Consider the following 24,352-nt stretch of genomic DNA (forward strand, 5'->3'; position numbering starts at 1 on the left):
TGCGCAGGGTTTAGTTACGAGTAACTCAAAAAGAAAAATAGAGTACTTAGAAGAACTAACCCAAATGAAAAGAAAATAGATATAATGAATATAAGTGAAAAACCTGGTTATTCCCAAGAGGACTGGGAATGATGATCAAATAAAAGGGTTCCAAACTTATAGATCAGATAGAAAAAAATAGGAATCAAGGGGGAACCGCAATATATGGGAAAGACAAAAAACAAGGAAAAATATATGAGAAATATAGTAACTCAGAATGTGAACTAATAGCGGTAGAATTTAAATCTGAAAAATTGATGAACATAGTAATATATAGACCTCCTAATACTAAAGAGTTTGACTTAATAATTGAAAAATTGGATGATATATGTAGAAATCACAAGGACTGGGACTAATTCTCCTATCTGGTACTTCAACTTTCCTTTCGTAGAATGGAAAGACGAATAGGAGATTGTGGTTGTACTTATACATATAAAAAAGAGAGTAATAGTAGTGCAGAAGATAAGAGGCAATTTGAAAAGCTATTAGATATGCTACTAGAATACAACATTCAACAAATAAATCACCTGCCAACAAGAAAGGAAAATACTTTAGACCTAGTATTTGTGAACGAGATGAATTATGTTAAAGAAATAATAGTTTATAATGCGAATATTTCAGACCATAATGTCATAGAATTAACAGTTCATTCCAAAGCAAGTGAAAATAGAGATAAGCAAGAAATGAAAAAGTGGGAAGGATATGGAAAATACAACTTCTACAGTAAAAATATAAAATGGTCAGAAATTAATGAAGAATTAAACAAAGATTGGGATAACATTTTCGTAAGTGATGACATAAGGGTAAATACGGAGATATTATATAAAATATTGGAGAAAATAGTGGAAAAATATATACCGAAGAAGAAAAGTAAACATCATTCATGCATACCAAGAGACAGAAGGATCTTGTTCCAGAAAATCAGAAAGTGGAAAAAAGGTCTTGCAAAAGAAAAAAAATGCATGGAAAGTTATAGAACTAAAAAGTAAGATAGAAAATGCAGAACAAAAGATTATACAATCAAAAGAAAATGAAAAACGGGACTTGGAAGAAAAAACCCTATTAAATATCAAGCAAAACCCCAAACTATTATACTCATATGCGAAGAAGATGAATAAAAGAAGAATAGAAATAGGCCCTCTGAGAATTGAAGGGAGATTAACGAATGAAAAAAAGGAAATTTGCAACATACTGGCAGAACGATATAAGAGAGAATTCACCCCTAGAATAGATAATGAAGATAATGATATAGAAGTAAGGGATGAAAATAGTGAATATTTAGCTGACATAGATATTAATGAAGCTGATATTGTGCAGGCTATTAATGAAATTAAAAATGGAGCTGCTGCAGGGCCTGATGGAATTCCTGCTATTTTGTTAAAGAAAGTAGTTCATTCTATCGCAAAGCCACTTGCAATATTATTAAGACAAAGTGTAGATACAGGCAAGATTTATGATGAGCACAAATTAGCATATATTACCCCTACTTTCAAAAGTGGATCAAGACTAGAGGCAAGTAATATAGGCCTGTGAGTCTAACATCACATATTATGAAAGTGTATGAAAGGGTAATGAAGAAAAATATTATGAAACATTTAATAAAAAATAATTTGTTTAATAAAGGACAACATGGTTTCGTACCCGGAAAAAGTACACAAACCCAACTGTTAGTCCACCGTGAGAACATATTCAAAAATATGAAAAGCGGAAATGAAACAGATGTGGTTTATTTAGACTTTGCAAAAGCTTTTGATAAAGTAGACCATAATATATTAGCGAAGAAAATTAGAAAACACAATATCGTAGATAAAGTGAAGATGGTTAAAAGAATTTTTACACAACAGAAAAACAGATAGTTATTGCAAACGACGAGAAATCGGATGAAGTCAAGGTAATATCCGGTGTGCCGCAAGGTACGGTGTTAGCTGCAATACTGTTTGTTATTATGATTGAAGACATAGACAATAATGTGAAGGATTCGGTAGTGAGTAGTTTCGCAGATGACACAAGAATAAGTAGAGAAATTACTTGTGATGAAGATAGGAACGCTCTACAAAGAGACCTTAACAAAGTATATGATTGGGCAGAGGTAAATAGGATGGTATTTAACTCTGATAAATTTGAATCAATAAATTATGGAGACAGAGAAAGAAAGCTATATGCATATAAGGGACCTAATAATGAGACCATCACAAATAAGGAAGCAGTTAAAGACCTTGGTGTGATGATGAATAGAACATGTTATGCAATGATCAAATAGCAACTCTGTTGGCAAAATGTAAAGCAAAAATGGGAATGTTGTTACGGCACTTCAAAACAAGAAAAGCTGAACACATGATTATGCTTTATAAAACATATGTTCGTAGTCCACTTGAATATTGCAATATGATATGGTACCCACACTATCAAAAGGATATTGCACAAATAGAGAGTGTACAAAGGACCTTTACAGCTAGAATAGAAGAAGTTAAGGACCTAGACTACTGGGAAAGACTACAATTCTTAAAATTATATAGTCTAGAAAGGAGAAGAGAACGCTACATGATAATTCAGGCATGGAAACAGATAGAAGGAATAGCAGAAAATATCATGGAACTAAAAATATCAGAAAGAGCAAGCAGAGGTAGATTAATAGTGCCCAAAACTATACCAGGAAAAATAGGAAAGCACACAGGACATTAATCCACTACGCACCAGCATCGATAATGCAGCGTCTATTCAATGCGTTGCCAGCTCATCTGAGGAATATATCAGGAGTGAGCGTAGATGTGTTTAAGAATAAGCTCGACAAATATCTAAACTGCATCCCAGACCATCCAAGATTGGAAGATGCAAAATATACCGGAAGATGTACTAGCAACTCTCTGGTAGACATTAGAGGTGCCTCACACTGAGGGACCTGGGGCAACCCGAACAAGATGTAAGGTCTGTAAGGTCTGTAAGGTCTCTCTCTCAGCAATGTATGGGTAAATGGACCCCAGTTCATGGCTTCACAACCTAAATGGCATAAATCTCTCTCTCTCCTCCTCATTCTCTCATCATTAGTCTCTCGCTCGCTCTCTCTCTATCTCTCTCTCTCTCTCCTTGGAGGAGTCACCGTTTGATCACTGACCCGGCAGATGGGTCCTAGTAGGTTCCTGGACCACATGGAAACCCGAATTATATCCGGGTTCCATCAGATGACCCGCAAATTATATATATATATATATATATATATATATATATATATATATATATATATATATATATATTATATTATATTATATATTAATTCCTTCGATCTGAAAGCAATTTCACGATAACTTTCGCTCGCCGTCATACACACCCTTAAGATTTTTTTTTTTTTTTTTTTTTTTTTTTTTTATTATTATTTTTTGCTTGAAGGTAACTTATTAAGAATGTGGTCAAGTCTGTTTTCGACACATCTCCCCTGGAGGCAATAAAATGAGAGAGAGAGAGAGAGAGACGAGAGAGAGAGAGAGAGAGAGAGAGAGAGATTAGACTTAAATGAGGTTGGTCAGTAAGCTCGATTTCGTAAGGGCAGGCAGATAATTACGGTAGGATCTAAGTGAGTTTTATTGGCCTACGATCCCCCTCAACTTGAATGCTATAAGAACACTTTCCCCTGAGTTATTGAAACTACCACCCAACTGTGATGTCTTCTAAGTTTTATAGGTCTGATAAGTTAAACCAGACACCCTTGACATTGGATAAACGAATCTAGGTTTATTCAACTCGTTTTTTTGACGCTGCTTTCTACTTGCATTGCCGTGAGGCTGTTTTTTTTTTAAATTATATTCAACATGTTGTTGGTGGGTACGCATATGGCCTCATTCCCAAGTTTCTAGCGACCTGTAAGTGTACAAGTGGGTTGGGGCGGGGGGGGGGGGGGGGGGGGTGGGGGGGGGGGGGGGGGGGGGGGGGGTGGGGGGTGGGGGGGGGGGGGGGGGTGGGGGGGGGGGGGGTGGGCGGGGGGGGGGGGGGGGGGGGAGGTTACTGATCTGTTTTGCCTGGTGCTCCACGTACTAATTATCTACGATCTTAATGTTCACTCACAATCACACACACACACATATCTATATTATATATATGATTATATACATCACAAACAATCGTACACACATACGTCTAATTACTATATATATTTATGTGTAATATATATATATATATATATATATATATATATATATATATATAATATATATAATTTTTATATGCAGACGATGCCACTGCAGATATTATTTGCTGCCCAGATGGGAATTGTAGTCGCTTCTAATCTGAAATGAGATCTAGAATTCTTGATGAAGAGGTATGTATAGTCAGTGTGGTATGTGACTGAACTCTATCTGTTTGTATATTTTTGTATTTTGTTTTATTTACAAAGGCATTCTGCTGTGTGGGAAAATTTGCTTTGTATCCATAGGGTAGTACAATGTAAGAATTGAGTCATTTTGAATAATAATAATAATAATAATAATAATAATAATAATAATAATAATAATAATAATAATAATAATAATAATTTTATTGAATTTAATCTTTTGATGTTGTCTTTGTCTTTTTTTGGAAGGCTGAAGATAAGATATCCTATATCCTTTGCTGCTTCCTCTCCCAATGCTGGTGTTATTAATAATAATAATAATAATAATAATAATAATAATAATAATAATAATAATAATAATAATAATCCCGTGTGTAATTAAATAGGAATATTATCGAAACCAACAGTTTAGGAATGGTTAAAAAGGAATAATCTTCAATTCCGTAGGGGGTTAGTGCTGTCAGTGGACCTCGTGCGGTGCACTGTAGGCATTACTTGAGGTTTTTCTCCTTTCATATTCTCTTTCTTCATCTTAATTTCCACCCTCTCCTAACACTTGATTCATTGTGCAACTGCTTTGAGGTTTTCCTCCTGTTACACCTTTCAAACCCTTTTCTGTCTATTTCCATTTCAGCGCTGAATGACCTCATAGGTCCCAGTGCTTGGCCTTTGGCCTAAATGTTATATGTAACTCAATTGAACTCAACTTTCATTTACTCGTGTTTTGAGTGAGAAACGTGTCATTTAAATCGCTAATAAATTCGTGTTATATTGGGCATAAAGTATGCCTGCGTGACATCCGTTTTACGAGGCATTAAAATAACCCCTGTTTATCGAGAGAAACGGAAATTTCTAAAAGAAAAAAAAAAAGAATTTTAATTAAAATCGTCGAGTTAATGTTTTGTCATCAATCTCGGAAACATTTTTGCTGGCGTTCTAAGGAAAAAAAAAAAAAAAAAAAAAAAAAGTAAATTCATTCCCTCATTCATTCATTCATTCAACTAACGACCTACCTGAGTCCATAATGATTATATTCAGGTAACGCGCAGGCGCCGTGGGAGGTGGGCGGGATATGGGGTGGGGGGAGGGGGGGGGGGGCGGGAGGGGCTCCGCACTTTGTAAATGCTCTCCCGCGGGCAATCCTTAGGGCCTGTACTCACGAGTAATTGCTGGAACGTAATAGATTACTTATGTTTGGTTTCATGGCTGTTATGTCTTCCGTGACCTTCCTTGCTCGAGAAGTTTTCGCTTACTCGGGGAGGAAGCCTACGAACCACTTGTTTGGTGTTGTTCACTTTGATGTTGTTGTTGTTCTTGTTGGGGTAGGAGAGGGGGGGGGGGGCCGGTTTGTAGGAGAGGTGTATTGAAAGCCTAAAATTTTAGGCCCATTGAGTTAAGATACAGGAATTTTACAATAGAATATTTATGATTTATTCATTAGAATGAAGATGTAAAAGATGAATAAAGTGTATGTTAAACAGTACAGAACAACTATTTCTAATAAAATGCACCGTATTTATTTTCTTTTGCCTAACAAAGTTCTATTTGACCATAGATTTTAGCACGCGCCCCAAGATAGCTGGAGGTAAGATCACGCCTTGTTTACTTTGATTTTTCTTTATCTGCTAGGTCTTTAGGCTTTTTTTTTTCTCATTCACGGCGAACTGGTTTGACAGGATTCAAACGTGGCTTGGTCAGTTCGTCTTTCATGATAAACTTTGTGATTTTGTCAAGTTTAATTCTTATTTATAAAAGGATACTTTGTTATTGGGCGAACTGAATAAGTCTTGGTCCCTTTTAATTGTTTGCAATTATATAATATATATATATATATATATATATATATATATATATATATGTTGTGTGTGTGTGTGTGTGTGTGTGTGTGGCGTATGTATGTATGTATATATATATATATATATATATATATATATATATATACATACACACACATATATATACATATATATATATATATATACATATATATATATATATAAATATATATATATGTATATATGTGTGTGTGTGTGTGTGTGTGTGGTGTGTGTGTGTATATGTGTGTGTTGCTGACTGAAAGATTTTTATTTTTTTAAAACGACATTCTTTTGATTATTTATTATACAATAATTAGTAAGAAGTGATTTAGCATTTTTATCCACTGGAATTAGTAATTGTAGAATTACTACTAATGGTACGTGGAGTGCTGTGCAGGTTGTTTACTGGGAAAAAAAAAAATTGCCTCTCAAAAGTTCATGGTTGCCGGAGAAAAACTAGCCAGCACCACCTGCCAAATTTATGACCTGCTGAATCAGTAACCAGTCTTGCCCCTTCAGTGAAAGTCATCCACAGCCTCACTGTCTCTCGATATCGTCTTCGTGTGTTTTGTCGTCTGCAAATCTCCCCCCTTAATAAGGTGCACTGTAGGCATTACTTAAGGGCCTGTACAGATGTCCTTTCTGCCCCTAGCTGCAGCCTCTTTGATTCCTTTTACTGTACCTCCGTTCATATTCTTGCTTCCGTCTGGCTTTCCACCTTCTCTGACTATTGGTTCATAGTGCAGCAGCGAAGGTTTCCTCCTGACCTATGACCTTTGAGACATTCTTACTGTTAATTTCCTTTTCATTGTTGAATGACCTCATGGGTCCCATCGTTTGGCCTTTGGCGTAAATTCTTTATTCCAGTTCCAGTTATCATCATTCAATTCCAGCTATCATCATTCAAAATCGCTTCCAAAACCGTGACGCAAAGGGCCTCTATGAAATTCACAAAATAATTTTTCATGTATTCCCACAAACTCGCTGTTTTTCATTATTTTTATTTTTCATCGAGATCCTTAAGTTCAAGTATTGCTGTAGCTCCTATGATTTTATTCTTATGCTTCATATTCTTGATCCTGAATAACTCCCACAGTATGAACGAGGTACTGGCAGAACTACTGAGTAGATTGGTTACAAATTTTCGTCTGCAGTAGTTGACCTCGAGCCAAGTGCCTGTGCACTTGATTTAGGAGATTCCTGTCTGTTCAATCGTTTAGTTATTGAGAATTGCTTGAAAGGTTAAAAAAAAGACCAACTTTGTAAAGAACTACCTGAGTCATTGGTCCTTATTAAGACTTAAATATCCGGTAAAAGTAAATCGGTGTTGTCATCAGACTTGCTTCAGGAATTTGAACTTGTGCTCTGATAACCTTTACTGTTACTAAGTTCGGATAATTGTGGTTCTCGTAGAGCACTGATTTCTGCTACTGCTGTAACTAGACTATACTGTGGTGTTGCGCATGGTAACACTGTGTCCCGGGCTTTAAATAAAACCCTATTTCGAATATTAACGGTGTAATTCGCGTACAGTAAATTATTAAAATACTTTTCAGTTGCAAATGTTCACCAAGATATCCTTTTATTTACCTAAATCTTACACATAGCGTAACAATTTAAAGCCCGTGACGCAGTGTTACCATGCGCGACCACCACAACCGGATGGACAGATGGAAATACAGTTGATGCATGCACTGTATCCTATATCTGTTGCCTGGAAGTAGATATATAGATCTGACTATTGTAGATACTTGTTCGTCATATCTGTATGCATACACTCACAGTGATGATATTCCCTACGCCATACGCTTGTTGAAATAATTTACCAGTGAATAACGTTATTACGAATAGAATATGACTATAAGAGATAAGGGAGACGAAGGTCAGTCACATGAGGTGGCATATTGTAAGGTTCTCAGCCTAAACGGTAGGTTTTTTTATTTTATTTTTTTTATGTGACAACAGCAGACCTTCATTCACAGTTTCAAGCCAGAAATGCAAGCGCTTGCGTGATGCCGTGGCGTACTATAACCAGCCGCAGGTTACGATACGGTACGATCATCATAGGTACTAAAACTCTCTGTGTTGTGTGTGCGTTTTGAATATATACTATACTGACCACAGCTGCAGGTTACGATACGATACGGTACAACAATCACAGGAACTGAAACTGTGTTGTGTGTGTGTTTTTTTTAATACTATACTGACCACAGCCGCAGGTTTACGATACGGTACGGTAATCATAGGAACTGAAACTCAGTGTGTTGTGTGTGTGTTTGGAATACTATACTGACCAGGGTTCAGTTTCTGCCGTAACTGAAGAAACTGTTTATGTACGTAGGTACGTAGATCACCCGTGCATCTGATGGCTAGGCCAGCCCCTTACGACGCTCCTGATTGGCTGTTGATAAGCCAGTCACAGGGCTGGAAATTTTCTCTCTCGAGAGAGAGTTCACATAAGGATGTATGTCCCACCTCTCCTGAGGGATACATCTTTCAAGAGTGTCCCTCAGGAGGGGTGGAACATGCATCATGCCTAAGTGAACTCTCGAGAGAGACTGAGAGTGTCCAGCCCTGTGATTGGCTTATCAACATCCAATCAGGAGACAGGAGCGCAGTAAGGGACTGGCCTAGACATCAGATGTACGGCTGATGTGAATCTACTATATTATATAGTCGATTGCTTCTTGCTAGTCGACGAATTATCAAGGCAACGGCAACTGGAATAGTAATGAGTGTTGGAGATTGGAACGACTATAGTATATCACTGCTATGGAAGTGTGTATTTAAGAATGTCCAATTACCTCTTGCACTCGGCATACTGAATGAAGTATTCCTCTGAATATCGAATGGATATAGTTGTAAAACATTTAACTTACTTTGTGTTGCTCTCTGGCTTGGTGGCTCGTAATTTCACTCACTGTTCGACCGGAATTTTAAAAGTAAAGACTAATTTACCATCCCCACCTTTTATATCTTTATATCGTGAAGAGAAAGAGAATATTTGAATACATATTTCAAAGTTTAAAATGCGATATTTACAGACGATCTCCCGGTGTAGTCTTGGTTTTAATAAATAATTACTTTGTACTTTTTGCGAGTGTATTAAAATTGGCTGTTTTTTAAAAGTCGATTACTTAAAAATCGGAAATTACTCACAAGTCGGAAATTACTTTAAAGTCGCAAATTACTTAAAAGTCGAACATTATTTAAATGTCATATGGTAGCAGTAGGGGAGGGGCCCTTATGACCATGCAAACTTCGCCATGGAGCAGTTTCATAACACACCCCTTTCTTGTACGCTATTACCGTAATTGCCTAATTATTTGCCCCCCCCCCCCCAATAAAAAAGAAAAAAAGTGTGTGGTGGGGGTTGGGTGGGGGGGCTGTTACCTGAAATCTCTTCCAAGGAAAAATTTAGAGAATGGTTTTTGGGCGTAAATTAAAAAAAAATGTGACTTTAATTGCTGCAGGAACCGCAGTAGTACTACAGTTTATTTCCCCACGGGGAGCCTGGAGGCAAGAGCCACACTTAAAAAAAGCTCTTTGTAAAACCTCAAGTTTAGTCGCTGCTTACGTCACATCGTCTTCTTCTTATTATTATTATTATTTTTCGATTTAGTCACGCTTACTACGTGATGATTCTCTCAAGAAGAAGAATCACTCTACAGTCTACACCACTTTCCCTCGGCCAGAAAATCCGTAGTGATTTCCCCGAGAACAGCCGTAAAAGAGGTCATTTACGTAGACTAATGACATCGATTTTCGGTCCCTAAGACTCGTGTAATGATGATTGTGATTGTTGCAGGCCTTGAAGTAAGGTGGCCCGCTGTGCTGCAGTCATTTGCTTTCCCCTGGTGTGAAATAAGGGAGCTACTTGGAAACTTATTATTATGATTATTATTTCGAAGATGAACCCTGTTCATATGGAACAAGCCCACGGAGCTGTTAACTTGAATTTCAAGCTTCCAACGAATATGGTGTTCATTTGATAGAAGTAACAAGAAGGTAACAGGAATACAGAAAAGAAAAAATATATTGACAAATGAATAAAAAAATAGATAAAAATGTAAGTAAATCAGGACAAAGGTAGAAAACTCAACCGTTAATTATAAACCAGTTATTCATTCAAAGAGCCTTATCCCACCTTAACCCCATCTTCACGACTCATTACGCAATAAAAATGTGTATAATTATAATTATTTGTTTATGTTTTACGCCTGGCTGGCTTTTTTTAATTAGCCGTATCATCCTACTCTTACAGAAAGCCAGGTATTGGTCTGGCAGCTTCGGTTTTCTAGAGTTTGGGAGATGGAGATAATGCCACATGTTTCCAACACTCGGTTCCTGTGGGTATTGTAAATTCTTGGATCTTTATCGTGGAAAATCTAGACATTTGTTGTTAATGACAATTATGAGACAGTTCGCCTTGGGAAGTTTACATGTTAGACTACATTCCATAATCTGTTCCATGATTCCCGGGCTTTCCACTAAGGGGTTAGAGATGTGTATTTCTGGTGATAGAAGTTCACTCTCGACGTGGTTCGGAAGTCTACCCATAAAGCCGTTGGGCCCGTTGCTGAATAACCACTGGTTCCATGCAACGTAAAAATACCATATAGACAGACGTGACCCTTTTGAATAAATGCATAGAAGCTGCAAAATTCTTTGACTATAGACCCATGCCACTAGATTTTGGTTGTGATCCCATATGTATCCCGTAAAGGGAAAGTGAGATACTACGTATCCACTCTTCCAGTAGAGTGGAAGGAGCCACGTGACACCCGTCAAGCCACCACTTTCCACAAATCAACGCCACTCTGGACGGTGGAAAGTGATTAAAATGGCGCCAGATGCCATGTGGATGTATGTATTTTCTGGGGCCTGGTGGTGTTCCTCTGGCATCGTCAGGTAGAAAATCTCATGACGTCTGACCTTTTCACATCTGTGTTAGGATATCTCTTCAGTACAGACTGGAAGAATGATCTTGTCTATCTGTTCAACTTTTGACATCTATTAGGATTTTTCATTAATACAGGCTGGAAGTGCTGTCTTGGCTATCTGTTCAACTTTGTCACAAGACAATATAAAATATAGTAGAGAAAAACCTTTCGATAAAAAGATATAGAATTGGGGCTATACAAATCAATGTTCAGGATGAAGGAAAGATAAATGAGTGAAAAGGAAGAGGAAAATTTTGTGCTTTTAGTTTTACAGTTTAGAACCCCTTACATTTTTTATTCAAACGCAGTGGTTGATGTTTCGTATCATTCATTCACCCTTCTGTTGTAGTAGCTTGCGTCACTCAGAATGTTGCAAGCACCATAAATTAAACTGCGGTGTGATCTCACCTGGCCAGAAAGGACTTAATTATACCAGAATGTCAAAGAGTCATTTAGAAGTAAAGAGAGTTCATTCAATTTGAATTGGATTTAAATTTAAGTTTATGGATTAAAATTTAAGATTATGGATTCAATTTAAGTTTATGGATTCAAATTTTAGTGTATGGATCCAAATTCAAGTTTATGGATTCAAATTTAAGTATATGGATTTAAAGTTAAGTTTATGGATTTAAATTTAAGTTTGTGGATTTAAATTTAAGTTTATGGATTCAAATTTTAGTTTATGGATCCAAATTTAAGTTTATGGATTCAAATTTAAGTTTATGGATTTAAAGTTAAGTGTATGGATTTAAATTTAAGTTTGTGGATTTAAATTTAAGTTGTGGATTTAATTCAAGTTTGTGGATTTAAATTTAAGTTTATGGATTCAAAATTAAGTTTATGGATTTAAATTTAAGTTTATGGATTCAAAATTAAGTTTATGGATTTAAATTTAAGTTTGTGGATTTAAATTTAAGTTGTGGATTTAATTCAAGTTTGTGGATTTGAATATAAGTTTATGGATTCAAATTTAAGTTTATAGATTTAAATTTAAGTTTATGGATTCAAAATTAAGTTTATGGATTTAAATTTAAGATTATGGATTCAAAATTAAGTTTATGGATTCAGATTTAAGTTTATGGATTCAAATTTAAGTTTACAGATTTAAATTTGAGTTTATGGATTTAAATTTAAGTTTATGGAAGCGTGCAACGTTTTCGACAAAGGAAAGCCAGACATATCCATTATTATAATTAATCATTGGCAGAGTCGGTTACTCTGCGATTTGAAGCGAATGAAACTCTGCTGACGGTGATAAATTATCGAAGTATATTGCGTGAGGAGGCGAAGGGGGTGGCGGGAGCAGTTTAGGACTACCAGATGGAACGAAGCGATGCGGAGATCATTGGCTAGTGATTCAGAAAGGGAGGTGACCTGAAAATGCCTAGTTTGGCCTAGACTTATCTGCTGGTAGGAGTCCTTCCTGGCAAAAGCTTAGTTTGAACTAGGCCTATTATCTAGAAGATGTCCCGATAGAGGCTTTGTTTGGCCTAGGGCTATCAGCTGGAAGATGTCTTGACAAAGGCTGTCATGGCCTAGCCTATCAGCAGGAAGATGTTTTGACATAGGCCTATCAGCAAGAAGAGGTCCCTGCAACGCAGGCCTATCAGCTTGAAAAGGTCCCTGCAACGCAGGCCTATCAGCTTGAAAAGGTCCCTGCAACGGAGGCCTATCAGCTTGAAAAGGTCCCTGCAACGCAGGCCTATCAGCTTGAAAAGGTCCTGCAACGGAGGTTCTATCAGGCCTTGAAAAGGTCCCTGCAACGCAGGCCTATCAGCTTGAAAAGGTCCCTGCAACGGAGGCCTATCAGCTTGAAAAGGTCCCTGCAACGCAGGCCTATCAGCTTGAAAAGGTCCCTGCAACGGAGGCCTATCAGCTTGAAAAGGTCCCTGCAACGGAGGCTATCGCTTGAAAATGAAGGTCCTTGCCCAACGGCAGGCCTTAAAATCCCAAGGCCTTGAAAATGTCTCCCTGCAACGGAGGCCTATCAGTCTGAAAAAGTCTCACTTTGCAAACGAGGCCTATTCAGCTTGAAAAGGTCCCTGCAGCGGCCCAGGCCTAAATTAACAGCTTCAGCTTTGAAAAGGTCCCTGCAACGGAGGGCTATCAGCTTGAAAAGGTCCCTGCAACGGAGGCCTATCAGCTTGAAAAGGTCCCTGCAACGGAGGGCTATCAGCTTGAAAAGGTCCCTGCAACGGAGGCCTATCAGCTTGAAAAGGTCCCCGCAAACCCATGCCTATCAGCTGAAAGGTCCTGACAACGGAGGCCTATCACTTGAAAAGGGTCTGCGACGAAGGCCTGACAGCTTGAAAAGGTCCCTGCGACGCAGGCCTATCAGCTTGAAAAGGTCCCTGCGACGCAGGCCTATCAGCTTGAAAAGGTCCCTGCAACGGAGGCCTATCAGCTTGAAAAGGTCCCTGCGAACGCAGGCCTATCAGCTTGAAAAGGTCCCTGCAACGGAGGCCTATCAGCTTGAAAAGGTCCCTGCAACGCAGGCCTATCAGCTTGAAAAGGTCCCGCAACGCAGGCCTATCCCTTGAAAAGGTCCTGCAACGCAGCCGCTATCAGCTGCAAAAGGTCTGCAAACCGGCCTATCAGCTTGAAAAGGTCCCTGCAACGCAGGCCTATCAGCAAGAAGAAGGTCCTTGCGACGTAGGCCTATCAGCTTGAAGAGGTCCTTGAAACGCAGTCCTATCAGCAAGAAGAAGGTCTTGCAACGCAGGCCTATCAGCTTGAAAAGGTCCCTGCAACGCAGGCCTATCAGCTTGAAAAGGTCCTTGCGACGTAGGCCTATCAGCTTGAAGAGGTCCTTGAAACGCAGTCCTATCAGCAAGAAGAAGGTCTTGCAACGCAGGCCTATCAGCTTGAAAAGGTCCCTGCAACGCAGGCCTATCAGCTTGAAGAGGTCCTTGCAATGCAGGCTTATCAGCTTGAAGAGGTCATTGAAACGCAGGCCTATTAGCAAGACGAGGTCCTTGCAACATAGGAAGACGCCCTGATAAAGGCTAGCTTGCTCAAGCCGGTTATGTCCTGACAAAGGCTAGCTTGGCCTAGGCCTATCATCTGGAAGATGTCCTCTCACAGAGAGCCGCTTGAAAAAGAGTTGTAAGCGGCAACACACCGGCTGTCCAAGTGATCTGGTGCCATTAGGTCTACCAAGAATCCCTTGGTTGATAGTCTCCTTGCCAGAGGTGCCGTAAAAATGTCATCATAGCCACTTGAGTCAGGAGACGTTTTATTGTTATCTTACACAGCAGTACTTTGCGCTGCAGTTCTCTTACGCAAGAGTCTTGTCAGACCGGTTTTGCGGAGGGTTAGTGTAGACAATCTTGTACCCTGGAGCATTATTTTTTTTTATTTATATTTTGTGGACATAGCTTTCGAAGTACAGGTTGAGATCCAATTTCTTTTTAAGATTTTTCCTCTTACATATAAGGCTAGTGCCCAAGTTAGATTACTCCATTGTCTTTATTTGTTTCGTATTGAAGAGTTTCTTTCATTAGAATCATTCAAGGGCTATTTTTTAGTATGAGAGACTTTAGCTTTCTTATTCGTTTAGGTTAGGGGCAAGCATAATGTTATGTTCTATCATACTTGTTACCTTTCAGAAATCTAGTTCTTTTGTATTTCGTACTTTTCTGATGTCATTATGTTTTACTCGTCACTTGGTATTGATTATAATGGTCGCATGGAGGTAAATCTTAAATCCCAGATTAGTGAAGCTATCCTCTCCATATAAGGAAAACTGTTTACGAGTATACAACCTGTTTGGAAAACTGTTCATACCTGAATTAAAGCCAACATGGGCTTTGGTTTTTCCTGCCGTCTTGTTGATGCAGAGTAGACACGTAAGGAAAAGAGAAAGAAAACTAGTGGTTCATGGAAGACTGGAAGACAGATAGACGCAATCTAAATTCCAGATCACATTAAGCCTTCGTCTATGGGAATTAAGTTTGGACTTTGTTGAGGCAATATTGCGCCAACTTTCCTCCTTGGCAGTCAAGTATGCATGGTGAATGCGACTGGAACGAAGCGTTGGAAGTTGTAGGGATAACTTGTTTATATAATATCTTCAGCCCCACCGCCATATCTTAATATAATGGGCGTAATGTCTGTCCGTCCGTCTGTCATTCAATCACGGCCAAACGGCTGGTCCGATGGGCATGAAACTTGGCAGGGTTATAGTAGGGACTCCTAAGATGGTTCATAATGGGATTTCATCCAACCACCTCCGAAGGGGGTGGGGGGTGAGAAGGGATTCCCTGAAACGGAGCTGGTTCTGTCTGTGAAAAGAGGCTGGTTGCGCCCATAGAGTTAGTTACTTTACGAATTTTCATACATAATTTCTATATACATATGTTTGTTAGTTTAAGCAATTGGGTTAGTGGCTTTGGTGTATCTTCTTATGCTGAATCTTCTTCTGTGAAGCCTCCCTCGCTTTATCAAACCATCTAATCCTCTGCGTTTCTCTAGACCAGTTCCAGGCTTTTCTTAGTACGACCCCATTCAGCACTTTCACCTGTTCAGTGCGACCCCAAATAAAATGATATATATATATATACATACATACTTACAACAATTATTATTTATCATTCAACTTATTCTTTCTCTCAATGGGACTAATACTATAGTAAATTCACATCAACCGTGTATTTGATTTCTAGGCCAGTCTCTTACGACGCTCATGATTGGCTGTTGATAACCCAATCACAGGGCTGGAAACTCTGAGTTCTCTCTCAAGAGTTCACATGGGTAGGATCTATGTTCCACCTCTCCAGAGGGATACGTCTTTCAAAAGTATCCCTCAGGAGAGGTGGAACGTACATCCTGCCTATGTGAACTCTCTCGAGAGACTGAGAGCTTCCAGTCCTGTGACTAGCTTATCAACAGCCAATCAGGAGCGTCGTAAGGGACTGGCCTAGACATCAAATGCACGGTTGATGTGAATCTAATATAGTAACTGTTACTCTACCAAACATTGAATTTAACATGATACTTCGTACCCCCCTCATTTGATGTTTTGTACACCCATTATCTCGGGGCTACCTCAGCGACCCCATGACCTGTTTATGACCCCTCATAATGAGCATTCTGACCCTGCTTGGAGTCCTGACCCCTGATTTGGGAAACCCTGCCCTAGACCTATCCTTAGCAGGTCCCATCCAAGCCATCTTCGCTCCTTCCTCGTCTCTCAGTCTTTACCATAATGCCATCTCAGTCTCGACTCTTTTATGAGTATTATTTAAGTAGTATATAAAAGAATGAAGGTTTGAGACACATATAGTTATGTTAGTGTGGAGTTGCAAGAAGTTACAAGGATTGGGTTGTCTCAAAGACTTATTAGTACCATCCTTAGAGGAGACATCGTGTGCTCACTTATCTCTCTAGGAGCGAGGTTTCACTGTTCATTCACACCGTCCTAAAGGTTTTGTCTAGCTTTCCTTTAAACTCTTCCACACTGAGAGACTGGGTCGGAGTGTTTTGAGATGGTTCAGTCATGTGGAAAGAATCAGAATATGATAGATTTGTGAAGCGAGTGTACAGATTAGAAAAACTTTCAATGGGAGGTTAGAGGAAGACCTAGGAAGGGTTAGATAGATGGAGCAAAATTGTTATAGAAAGGATGTGAGAAGCGTGTATATGCAAGACGGTGGTGAATGGCACAGTCTGTATAAGGGTTTAAACATGCTGCTGGTGAGCCATATGTGCTGTAGGTACGGGTTTCATGAATGAGATCCAACAGTTGTTAGGAGGCAGGAGGACCAGCTCTCAGCAGGTTTAGAGCCAACAGCTGTTTGGAGGCAGGAGAACTAGCTCTCAGGAGAACGAGAGCCAACAGCTGTTTGGAGTCAGGAGGATCAGCTGTCAGCAGGATTAGAGCCTACAGCTGTTTGGAGGCAGGAGGATCAGCTCTCAGCAGGATTAGAGCCAACAGCTGTTTGGAGGCAGGAGGACTAGCTCTCAGGAGAATGAGAGGCAACAGCTGTTTGGAGGCAGGAGGACCAGCTCTCAGCAGGATTAGAGCCAACAGCTGTTTGGAGGAAGGAGGACCAGCTCTCAGGAGGACGAGAGCCAACAGCTGTTTGGAGGCAAAAGGACCAGCTATCAGGGTGAGAGCCAATAACCAGGGATCTTCCCAACCACCTGGTCAGGCAGAAGAACTCTTACCCAGCTAGAGCCAACCATTGTTCAGCAGACTCTCTCAGCGAAAGTCAATGGCTGGCGAGATCCCACCATCTCTGCAGACAGAAGAACTTTCCCGAGGAGAGTCAACGGCTGTTCGGCGGGTGAGCTCTCAGGGTAAGAGGGATACCAGAAGCCCACAAGAGGACCTCCAGAAGGCCTCCAGAGGGATACCAGAGGAATGCCAGAAGATAATTCTATTGGAATGATCTAGAAGACCGGCTCTGCAGAAAGTCAAGTATGCTATGTCCCTTGATGAAGACTTATAATAGGAGATCTCTGTCAAAGCGGGCAAATAGTCGGATATTTAGATCTATTCTTGCAGATGTCTTCCATCTGGTCAGTCTGTTGGAATGATCTAGAAGACCGGCTCTGCAGAAAGTCAAGTATGCTATGTCCCTTGATGAAGACTTCTAATAGAAGATCTCTGTCAAAGCAGGCAGATAGTCGGATATCTAGATCTATTCTTGCAGATGTCTTCCATCTGGTCAGTCTGTTGGAATAATCTAGAAGACCAGCTCTGCAAAACGTCAAGTATGCTATGTCCCTTGATGAAGACTTCTAATAGAAGATCTCTGTCAAAGCGGGCAAATAGTCGGATATCTAGATCTATTCTTGCAGATGTCTTCCATCTGGTCAGTCTGTTGGAATAATCTAGAAGACCGGCTCTGCAAAACGTCAAGTATGCTGTGTCCCTTGATGAAGACTTCTAATAGAAGATCTCTGTCAAAGCAGGCAGATAATCGGATATCTAGATCTATTCTTGCAGATGTCTTCTTTCTGAGAATGAGATCCAACAGTTGTTATGATGCAGGGGGACCAGCTCTCAGGAGGACGAGAGCCAACAGCTGTTTGGAGGCAGGAGGACCAGCTCTCAGCAGGATGAGAGCCAACAGCTGTTTGGAGGCAGGAGGACCAGCTATCAGGGTGAGAGCCAATTACCAGGGAGCTTCCCAACCACTTGGTCAGGCAGAGGAGGAACTCTTATTACCCAGATAGAGCCAACCGTTTGTTCAACGGACTCTCCCAGCGAAAGTCAATGGCTGGCGAGATCCCCCCACCATCTCGTCAGACAGAAGAACTTTCCCGAGGAGAGCTAACGGCTGTTCGGCGGGTGAGCTCTCAGGGTAAGAGGGATACCGGAACCGCACAATATACTCTCAGCGAGAGAGGGAGAGAGAGAGCAGGGCTACTATGAATGTAAACAGTACTCTGGGACAGCAACGTGACCAGTATGCACACGTGTCCGTCCGCGTTGGACGACATCATCTTAAAGAAGGAATCATTAGAAGACAAAGCAAAAATAAATAAATTGTTACGTCATTTATTGATGGTCAAAACCTGGTTGCCAAAGTCTATAGTAGCTATGGGATCTATACAGATTTCTGTGTTTTTTTCCTAGTAAGACATTACGTAACTCCTCTACGTAAGGAGGGTCGTGTCGCCAGTGCTCCTCGTGTGGTATACTGTAGGCATTACTTGATGTTCTTTGCAGCGTGCCTTCGGCCCCTAGGTGCAACCACTTTCGTTCCTTTTACTGTGCCTCCTTTCATTTTCCATTTCTTCCATCTCACTTTCCACGTTCTAATAATTAATTGATTCATGGTGCAACTGTGAGGTTTTCCTCCTGTCACACCTTTCAAATCTTATACCGTCAGTTTCCATTTCAGCGCTGAATGACCTCATAGGTCCCAGTGCTTGGTCTTTGGCCTAAATTCTATATTCAATTCAGACATGTAACTCCTTGTTCAATAAATGGATTTCCGCCGTGGTTGCTGTAAGAGTGGCCGCGAATAGGTGGAAAATGTTTTGTGGATTTTCATTATTTATATTTGGTCTTGATCTCTTTCTGTGATACTTTTAAACTCAGTAGCATTTTACCATTAGCATCATCATCATCATCATCTTTAGCGTTACTGCTCCTGGCATTGTTCCCTGTAGCAAGGTAGTAACGTTGTTTGTTAGTTTGAATTAGCATTTTTTTGTTATCAGAATAATGGCAGAATTTAAAAAAAAATAAAATTATGCATGGAGCTCCGCAAAGACTTGCCCAAAGATAGGCCGTGTGATTAGCTTACGGTTGCGTTTTGGGAGAGATGGGAATTGTCATATTTATGGATGCGCCAAAAACGTAACCATGTGTACCATTACCGTAGAATTTAATGACTACTCGGTTTTTTACATCTGACCACCCGCCTGTGGTGTTTGCGTATGGTAACACTGCGGCCCGGGCTTTAGATAGTTACATTCAGCTTACACTCAACAATAATAACAATATCCTATTTCGAATATTAACGGTGTAATTCGCATACAGTAAATTATTAAAACTTTTCAGTTGCAAATGTACACCCAGATATCCTTTTATTTACCTAAAACTTACACATAGCGTAACTAAGTGTAAACAAGTAACGAGGTTTTTGTCATACTAATGCAGCTTTTATGGTGTACTCGTCTTTGCCAGGATGCTCATGTCTATTTCAGTCATCTGTTTCATAGCTTTTTGATGTTGAATGAAACCACAAAAATTCTTATTTGGTTTGCATTCTTTCTCTCTGGTTTGATAGTGACTTGTATAACTAAGGCCTTTGCCTCCATAGCGGGGTAATGCCGTCAGTGGACCTCATGCGATGTGCTATAGGCATTACTTAAGGTTCTGTGCAACCACTTTCGTTTCTTTTACTGTACCTCCTTTCCTATTCTCTTTCTTCATCTTACATTCCACCCTCTCCTAACTCTTGATTCATAGTGCAACTGCTTTGAGGTTTTCCTCCTAGTTATACCTTTCAAACCTTTTACTGTCAATTTCCATTTCAGCGCTGAATGACCTCATAGGTTCCAGTCCTTGGCCTTTGGCCTAAATTCTATATTCAACTCAGTTAATGCCTTTGCGAAGGGAAACGGCTCAAAAAAATAAATAAATAAAGCTTTGTCCAAGTTACGTAATACAAGAATGTTGCCATTGTAATTGTACCCTTGAGTAACAACATACCTTTATCCCTGAATGGAGGAAGGCCGGAAGAGTCAGGGAATACAAATGAGGAGGGAGAATTCCCACACCCGGAATTAGACCTCATCTGAGAAAGAGGGTAGTGTGGCGTTTTCCAGCAACAACGACCCCACAGGTAATGAGAATAGACAGGGTACAAGAGAAGGTACTTTAGGGTAGGCGGAATTCAGAAGGGAGGAGAGATGGCTATCTTTTGATTAGCTTTTGTTTTCGAGACGCAGTAAAGATGTCGTATCCAAACTGGGAACATTGAGTTTACGTATTTCGCTTTTATGTATGTGTGTAGTTTTTAGCTTTGGTTTTTTTAGAATGTATGTATGGAAGCGTGAGTATATGTATTTATTGCCTGTTTGTGTTCTAGTATGAAAGCCTTTGCCTCTGTTTCATTTTGTCTAACCCTTTTGGCCAGCCCTATGGGAGTTGAAAGTCAGCTCAGTGGTCTGGTTAAACTATTTTATAATAATAATAATAATTTAGCTTTGGTGGTGTTTAATGTGTAAGAAGCAGCTTTGCGCTAGCTATAGTACAATAACTGATGTGGAATTTTAAGTTTTTATGATGTGTGTGTGTGTGTGGATTTTCCCCAAATTCGTTGTCCAAGTGGTTTCATTCGGCGTCAATGATCCTGGTAGTCACGACGACAGATAATTATTGATTATTCATTCATTCATTGCCTCTGGGAAAAAAAATAGTCTTGGTCGTATGAATGAACCTTTGGTCTTGGCTTCTTATGTAAGATAATTCTTTCAGGAAAAGCTGCCGTGAATTTTGATGTACACAACACTTGACAAGCGTGGGAGAAATTTTGGTAGTAGTAAGAAAAGTGAGCGCCTCAGTGGCTTGATCGGTATGGTCTTGGGCTGCCACCTCGGTGGCCGCGAGTTCGATTCTCAGGCATTCCACTGATGAATTAGAGATGTGTATTTCTGGTGATAGAAGTTCACTCTGGACGTGGTTTAGGAAGTCACGTAAAGCTGTTGGTCCCGTTGCTGAATAACCACTGGTTCTTTGTAACGTAAAAACAGCATACAAACAAACAAAACGCAGAATGAGAAAGACTTAAAAACTTAAGTTCCAGGAGAAGGTTGAGAAGCAGAAAAAAAACAATCATTAGCGTTAAATAGGCTGGAAAGAGAGAGATTGTCAGGATGAAATCACTGCTCTAAACCGGGACCCACTTCCTGAGTTAACTAGTGTGAAAAAAAAAAGTTTTATATAAGTTAACCAACTTTTAAGGACTGGGGAGTGGGGAAACGAGCATGCAACGGAAATAGAGCATTGCTTATAGCAAGCAGAAGGACAAACCAAGTCCCTGTATAAAAATGGAAGGACAGTATTGATGTATAAAGGACTAAAAAGGTATTACGTGGAAAAACTTAATAAATGGTCTGGAAAGACTTAAAGAGTCAATAGAATGATTGACTACCAGCAGATATTTAGAATTAGCCTACAAAAGCCACGATAATTGACCTCAAACAAATGACTGGCAGAGTCAGGAGAACACGTTACGAGGATTTTATACGTTATATCAACATGACTACCTTTGGTTGTTGTTTGAGATGAAGCTGGCCTTATCCCAGCACGGGCTCTTGCTCCTAGAGCAGCCCGTAGTTCCTTTGGTTAGTAAAAACTGGATGTTTGTTTTATAAGCGTTGCAATAACCCGGATGCCATATGTTGCTTACATAACGCTGAGAACTCCAAGCCCCAGACTTACGTAAGAAAGGGTTGCATTGTATAGATGCTAGGTTATGTGGATCCCTGCATTGTATGTTTTATTGGAGTTTTATGTTTTTTCCCTTCTGTTGTTTATTTCCATTGTTTACAGATGGCGCACTCACATACCAAGCCCGGGACAATGGTGACTTTGAAAATGATCGGGAGGCTGTAACCTTGGAGTAATGCGTTAGGCAGAACGCCGCCGCTCGTTTTACGGTTTCTTAGCGAATGCTGGAAGGTCGATTTTTTGGGACATTAGGTAAGTTTAGCCGAATGATTTCTTTGTACTTTTATATATGCACTTGTGAATTCAGATGGATGCTGGGTCTGGTTTTATTTTGGGTGTTCTCAGTTGAGCGTATGATAAGAATATTTATGTTATTTAAAAGTATATGGTTTTTTGTATGTAGATATTTTTCCGTCTTTTGTCGTAATTTGCTCTTGGGCGTTGATGTGCAGCATACACACACAGACACACACACACACACACATACTATATATATATATATATATATATATATATATATATATATATATATATACTTACTCCCACAACTCATTATGACTACCAAGTCAAAGATATGAAAATATTTGTTAAAAATTCGTCGTGCTTAGTAAATGATTAGTCATAGGATTACGTAACAATAAACATGAAAAACATTTATTCTTATTATAAATAAGTAAATTCAACCTTCAGAAAATATTTGACAGAGAACATTCGCTTGAACAGTAAATTATATGATGTTAGGTTTTATTTATTCAGTAAGAAATATATATATTTTTATTTCGGTCGAGAGTTTCATAGCTGTGACATGCAAGTGATAAGTAAAATTCATATTTAAAAATTAGTATATTCTTCTCTCTCTCTCCTCTCTTCTCTCTCTCTCGTCTCTCTTCTCTCTCTCTCTCTCTCTCTCTCTCTCTCCTTCTGCTCGTAGTTACTGTGTGACTTATCATAACTGTGTCATAATTTACGAATATTGCATTCGTCCACATCACAGTTAACTTAAAAAAAAAACCGTAAAGACACATTTACATACCTTTGCTGAGGATGAACCTGGTGCAGGGTTCGAAAGCTATTATCATTAAACACTTTATATACTTCACATGCGATATTATTGTGGACCTGCAATCATTATTATTATTATTATTATTATTATTATTATTATTATTATTCAGAAGATGAACCCTATTCATAAGGTACAACACCACAGGAGACAGTGACTTGAATATATGGTGTTCACTGAAAGAAGTAACAGAAGGCACAGTAAAACGAAATACAGAGGGACAGATCAGTTAATACAAAAATAAAGTAAATAAAATAAATGGATAAAAATGTGAGTTAAATTGCAAAATACAAGGAGAATTGCTATACGGTTGAAAGGCCCCGTCCACACGGTCGAGCTTTGGTCGACGAACTTTGTCCGATGTGACGTCAGAAGCGGAGAAACAGCGAGAAAAGTCAGAACTTTGCCGAGGTTTCTCCGCTTCTGACGTCACATCGAACAAAGTTCGTCGAGCAAAGCTCGGCCGTGTGGACGGGGCCTAATGCATCGCATCTTAGCTGGAACTTGGGAGGAGGTTAAAATAACACAGAGAGGTTTTCGTCTATGGGGAAAAGAAGGGATGTAATGCATCAAGGAGATATCATATATTTAAAAAAAAGTAATAGTCCAGTAGTCATTTTGTATAACAGTCTTTTTTTTTATACTAAACACTTACTTCTCTTGCCAATAAGATGTAAAAAAAAATCAACGAAAATTCGACTTTGGGGAAGTGTGTTTAGGCCAAAATCCAAAATGGCAAATCCTCGTCAGGCCAATAAGGAATTTCCAGCACTGTATGATATTATTCAGTAACAGTCAGTTTCTGAGAACGAATAACGAACCCAAAATAATACAAGAGACATGTGAAGGACTATTTATTGGGTTCAAAAACATCTCCTTTGAACACTATAATAAAGATAAATGCAAAATGAAGGCCATCGGGCATAGTTTGTTTGTTTGTATGGTGTTTTTACGTTGCATGGAACCAGTGGTTATTCAGCAACGGGACCAACGGCTTTACGTGACTTCCGAACTACGTCGAGAGTGAACTTCTATCACCAGAAATAAACATCTCTTACCCTAGTGGAATGCCCGAGGATCGAACTCGGGGCCACCGAGGCTGCACGCCAACACTATACCGACCACGCCACTGAGGCGCTGCTATCGGGCATAGTTAAAAATTGCACAAACGAGTTTTTTTTTAAGAGTTGAACGTTCGTATACAGAGGGGCAACTGCTGAAGCAGTAACCAAACAACCCAGCAGTGATGACCACAGC

The 24,352-nt window shown here is 39.5% G+C and overlaps 1 long non-coding RNA gene across 1 annotated transcript in view; it reads left to right on the top strand.

Moving 5' to 3' along the window:
* The window catches only part of LOC135221556 (uncharacterized), a 152,139-nt gene that overhangs the window by 92,224 nt on the left and 35,563 nt on the right, over nt 1–24,352 (top strand). The window contains exon 2 of the long non-coding RNA XR_010316029.1: nt 22,138–22,287. This is a non-coding gene — a long non-coding RNA (uncharacterized LOC135221556). The remainder of the gene's footprint in view (nt 1–22,137; nt 22,288–24,352) is intronic.

This window comes from Macrobrachium nipponense, chromosome 2, assembly GCF_015104395.2.
Source record: "Macrobrachium nipponense isolate FS-2020 chromosome 2, ASM1510439v2, whole genome shotgun sequence".
Classification (NCBI taxonomy): domain Eukaryota; kingdom Metazoa; phylum Arthropoda; class Malacostraca; order Decapoda; family Palaemonidae; genus Macrobrachium; species Macrobrachium nipponense.